We start from the raw sequence: 6000 nt of genomic DNA on the forward strand, positions 1-6000 counted from the left end.
CGCCATTCATAGCTCGTGCCCTCCTTCTAGCGCCAAATATGTTGAGGGCCCCGAAATTGGGTCAACAACAAGGGGGATACCCACCCGGTCGGGAACCTGGTTGGCGGCTCCCTGCCCGTTTGGTGTAGCGGGTCCGACTGGGGGTAATGGGACCAGTTTCCCAATATGAGGGGTGTGTGTGTGTGTAGAGTTTGATGGTATTGATCTAGGGGTATTTTAAGTTAATTTAATGCTAACTTCTAAACTAACTCTATGCTATTGTAATCTAATGAAAAACAATACATCTAATCTACGCTAACCCGGGGTATTTTTCTTCTATTATGCGATCTAAAAAGATTTCGAACAATAGCTGGTAATAAAGATCATTAAGTTATCATAAGAATAGAAATCTATTAAGATAAACCATTCTGCATAAAAAGTTAGGCAAAACAGTTGTGAACAGCATATCGCATAATTAGTTATTCATATGTCAAGCACAAATAAATGACTCCACCATACAGAAGTGCCAAATGGTAATACACACATTCATACATTAACATATAAAGAACTCAGCTGCATATCACTTTAGGAATATAAGCATAAATTAGTCAAGAGATAAAAGTACCATTTATGACTGATTTCACTAATAAACTTCAAGCAATAATGATTTATTTCTACTTGTTCTAATATCTACTAAGAGTACAGAAGTGCAACATCAGTAACAGACATTAAAATGCAAACATAAATAAATCTTGATCCATCCATTCATCAAAAACCCCCTCCGAGGGTGCAAAAGTGCATGTTCTAAGGACAAGTTTTTTGACAGATTTTCGGACCCTTCTCCAAATGCCATGAGAAGGGTTAAATACTACTAACTAATTAATCTTAATTACACAAATTTAGGGAACGGCTTCAAATGACCGCCCTTTTACTAAAAGCAAATTTATTTCTAAAAATCAAATCTAATTTCTAACCGTTTCTGTATCTGCTCCTTAGTGCTGTAAGCAATGCGCTGTTCGCCGTGAAAGAGTCGGTTGGTTGCCCTTTCCTTTTGTTCGATCATGATAATTAGGACCAACAAGAGCTAGCACCTCTTTCTGACAGACTAGAAGATATTTTCGAAAACCTTTCTCTAGCTGGGTGTATTCGCTGTGCGTACACTTAGTACAACCCAGGTTCCTTTCGAACTGATTTTGCTGTTGCTATTTCGGTTTTCGGTCGTGCGAATGACTCAATGAGTTAGGAGTCGCTCTGTATGGACAACCCCCTGTATCGAGAATTTCTTCCGTTCTTTGTTCCAGGCTTTTCTGGAGCGTCCTCCTTCTTTTGCGTTTCTCTTTTTGCTTTACCCACTCTGAGCTTCAAGATCTTTTGCAAACACGCTGCTTTTGTGTGCCTTTGACTCTGAGTCTTAGATAGTCTATTTTCATCAGCGCCTGTTGGGTGATACTCTAGAATCCGCGGTCCTGCTACATGCGGCATCCATTTGCGGAGGCATCTTCTCTCTGTTACCCCATTGGCGCTTTCCTCTTTTCATTAGACGTTTCCTGCATATAGATTTATATCAGTTACATGTCTTGTAGTTTACGCAAAGAAGAAGAGAAATGACGAAAAGATTGACATGAAAGCATTAAGTTCTAATGAATGCGTAATTCTGACACTCATCATGATTTGACTCTTCGAAAAACGCGATACAATCATTCTTGGATACTGGAGCATGCGATCATTAATTTCCCTTAAGGTGCGCACTCAATTTTGGGTTTACCGTTTATGTCGGAGAATTCCTGCGATGAGTCCTTTCTGCGATTGGAATCGCAGTATCGCAGTTTTGTATGATCGCAGATCGCAAGATCGCAAGATTTTCGCTTTATCACTCTGTGCTGCTTATGCGACATTGTGACGTGCGACGTCGCATATCGGCCGTCGGTGATTCCTTAGGTTTTCCCTTTTTGAGCGCTTTTAATGCACGCGATGCGATGGGTTCTCGCGTCGCTCTTTTTCAGTTATTTATGTGCTTTTGGAAAACGCTTCTCTCTACCTTTGCAACGCGATATAGCTCTTAGGGAGTTAATACAAAAGATTTTTTAAACAAAATATTTTTTGGTTTTTTGGTTAAGGGTCCCCCTTTGCTTGATGTTATTACTAATATCAAACAAAGAGGGGGGTTGTTGGTGACCACAACAGAATCTGGTACAAGATGGAAGTGTGAATTTGGAGTATGTCTAGATAGATGAACATGTAGCATACATACTAACAAAGGCTCTTCCTAATAATAAGTTTGAGTATTTGAGAAACTTCCTGGGTTTGATAGACATTGTTAAATGTATTGATGATAAGGAAATGGAAGAGATTTGTTGAGGCTTTGTAAGTGAAGCATTTCTTGGGAGGACATATGGCGGACACTTTGTGTTGATGTCTACATCCCCAAATAGGGAGTGTAGTGTGGGTTGTAGAGCCTTGACAATGGATATGCACCTAGGTCCTTGGGTTGATGGTTAGAAAGTAATCTTAATGGTACCTACAGGGTATGAAATCTTGAGTCCTCCTTATTCCAACTTGGATAGATTTCCCTAGTCAGGAATATAATCCATGGCATTGTGGTGCCGAAATTGTTGAGAGACCAATAGGTAGATTTCCCTAGTCAGGAGTCTATTCCATCACATCGTGTTGCCTAAAGTTCGTCAATGTTCAAATAGTTTGAGATCTTCTGTTACATTTGTATATGATGAATACCTCCCTAGTTAAGAGGGAGTGTTGGAAATTGTAACTACATTCAGTCTTCACTTAATGTATTTTAGTCGTCTTATAATGTACATGTCAAAAGAATAAAGAAAAGAAAATATTGTTATTATTGTGACTTATTAAAGAATGGGTTTCAAAGTTCCCATATAGGAATTCTAGGATTTATTCTGAGTCAATAAAGTCATTATATTTTTAAATAGACCCTTCTTGGGCTTTTGAATCATATAGAAAGGCTCAGTATTGAGTCAAATATGATTTATGTATCTTCCACACCAAGTTAGCCTAAAAGAGATCAAGTTGGACTAAGGACATTATTCAACACACATGGAGCCTATAAATACTAGCAAGTCAATGTCATTTGGAGCATCACATCTCAAGTTGGTTCTATATCTCAAGAGTACGTGGACAAGTGTGAAGTAAGATGAAGTGGGTCTACAGAAGATGAAGGAAGTGCAAGTTTGGGAAGTCTAAGGAGAAGAAGAAAATCAAACTTTTCGTGCCTCTCTCTCTCTCTCTGTTTCGTTCCCTAGTTTGGGAGATCAAAGTCTTCAAAGTGTCACTAATGTCAGAATCTTCTTGATGCCAAAAGATGCCACCTAGTTGATGTTACTGGAAAGAGGTCGAAGATTTTGGAGGTTGAATTGGTGTGGAGGGAAGCTTGTACCTTTGTCTAGGGTGAAGAGTCTCAAAGAATGCTATTGAAAGCAAGAATTTTCATGACTCGGCTTTCCTCTTGAGGGGTTTTTTTTCCCTCGGATAGTTCCTACATCCCTCCAAGTAGCCAAGTCAAGCCCTCCAAATTTTCCATCAATATAATCTTTTGAAAGTGGCATTAATCACACAAGCACATCTTAGAAATTTCTACATCAATTTACATGGGTTGTTTCACGTAAAACTCACTGAGGAAATTTGCATCAAATTTACTATTTTAACATCAAGAAACTCGCATCAATTCAGAACTTTATCTTCATGAATCTTCTCATCACTTTTACTACTAAGACCAAGGAAACTTTGGATCACTTTATATCAAAATTCATGATAGAGAAACACCTAATTTCTTTCCATTTGATGGAGGACTTATACCAATGTTCAACTGTTCTCATATGTAAAAGGACACATTTTTTGAGTGAGAGGATTTGTAATTAGCTTCTTAAGGTCAATTAATCCAAATTATATTTTCTAAAAAATATTTTTCGTTTTTCTTTGCGGGAAGTCCAATTAGCACTTTGACTCTTTGACTCAATAAATCCTATAAGCATGAAGAACATATAATAGTAATTCGTTTTTTGCTTTTTATTAATCAACCCAAGAATTTTCTTCATTCTATCTATGGGAGGTTGATCCATCTCAAAAAATATGATATAATAATTAAATCCAAGCTATTGATAGTGATATTTTCTATCATATGGTGGGTCATTGTGGACATGAATCCAAAAAAGTGGAAGTTGTGTCTGTTGTAGAGGAATAGATAAAAAGAAACATTGAATTTTTTTATTATTACTTGATGAAATTAATTGTAATACATATTGATAATTACACTAAACACAATTTGTTAGAGAAGATATAGACAAAATACATATGAAACACACACACAACATAGTAAATCAAAATGTATAGATATTTATATTAAAAAAGAGTGATCTATGTAGAATGGTAAGTTCAATGTGATGAAGGGAAAACTCCCTAGAAATTAAAATTCCTAGTAGAAGACAAACTTTTGATGTTGCATACATTAATAAATGCCCCTTTCAATGATATAGCATATGTGAGTTGTACCTTCAATTTCCAACTACATCTCTTCTTACTTTGACCCTTCTATTATGAGATCTAGTCTCAAACTCGAAGCCTCACCAATCAAAATTACATTTGGGTGGGGATTGACATTCACTCTTATCTTCACACTTGGTTGCACTCAAATAGTGAGAAACATCAAAGTAATCACATTCTCAATATCCTATGGCTTATGGCTAGAGATGAATCCATCTATACTTTACACCAAGCCTCCCCTAGCCATGAAATTTGTTTCTCATAGGTTGGCCATTTTTCCCTCAGGTGTCTACATACAAAGTTTTCAATTTTGCATGCACCATATTAAGCTCATTATTCAAATTGACTCCTAGTGGGATTTATTTAATGGAGAAGAACAAGGCTCACCATCATTGGGGGGTGTTGGTGGCATCTTTCATCTATCCACAAATACACAAATCTCATTTTGGTCAAGGGCATGACACCCAACAAACAATTATGTTGAGCTCATGGATATCAAGGTCATATTACACCTTGCACAGGAAAGCATAATTACAAATCTTCACATATAACTGGATGAATGGTCTATACATGATGAACAATTTCTTCGTGCATCGCCTCTTTGAAAATATTGAAAACATGCTTTCTCTCAACTAGGATTGGTCTTGAACCCCAACAATTTGAATGTCAAAAAAATAATAGATACTCATTAAGAAGAATCTTCCACGTTCATTGGGCCTAGTTGTATTTGAAGCACCTGAAGGGTGTTCTACTTTTTGCACTTCTTTTTATTTAATATAAAATCATGTTTATTTCTCGATTTTATTTTTTACAAGTATGTTGATAATGTTTCCACTAATAAGTTAGTTAGATTTACAATTTAAATTGTTAATCAATGCACAAAACAACCAATTATTTCCAAGTTGATTATTTCAAAATCTCCAATGATTTAGTTAGCCATAATCATCTTGATTGGAGAGAATGTCTATATATTAATGATGATATTCTACTTACTCTTACTAAGAACTTGAAGTTGTTGATGTGTGGTTGTATGCATATTGATCTATCAAGTGTGTCATCTATTTCAATGCAACTAGCGCTCTAATGTAAAATTAACTATTAACAAAATTATATGCAAGTAATCCAAATTTCAATAAAAACACTATATGGTTGTCAAAACCTAGAATAATACAAAGCCACATGTCACTACTCATGCTTTGTTTCCACCATTAATTTATTGCTTATGTTATCACTTTAATTACTAGTGCCTTAACTTCTTGTCAACTATTCATCCTTGTTAAATCATACTAGAATGTAATGGTACATGTATTTCCCTATGCATATCCATTGAAAAAGATATTCCTTATACACTACTCAATCCTCATGGTGATGATGATGTCCTTTAACATCCTTTAATCCAACATGGTATTGGGATCTAGAGAGTGATAGAGAATACAAATAAAACTAGGATTTAATTAATAAAGTAGATTCATGGGATGTTTATTTCATAATTGTAATAAAAAAAATATTATT

This window comes from Pinus tabuliformis, chromosome X, assembly GCF_031772625.1.
Source record: "Pinus tabuliformis cultivar Carrire ecotype Pingquan chromosome X, CPIR1, whole genome shotgun sequence".
Taxonomy (NCBI): domain Eukaryota; kingdom Viridiplantae; phylum Streptophyta; class Pinopsida; order Pinales; family Pinaceae; genus Pinus; species Pinus tabuliformis.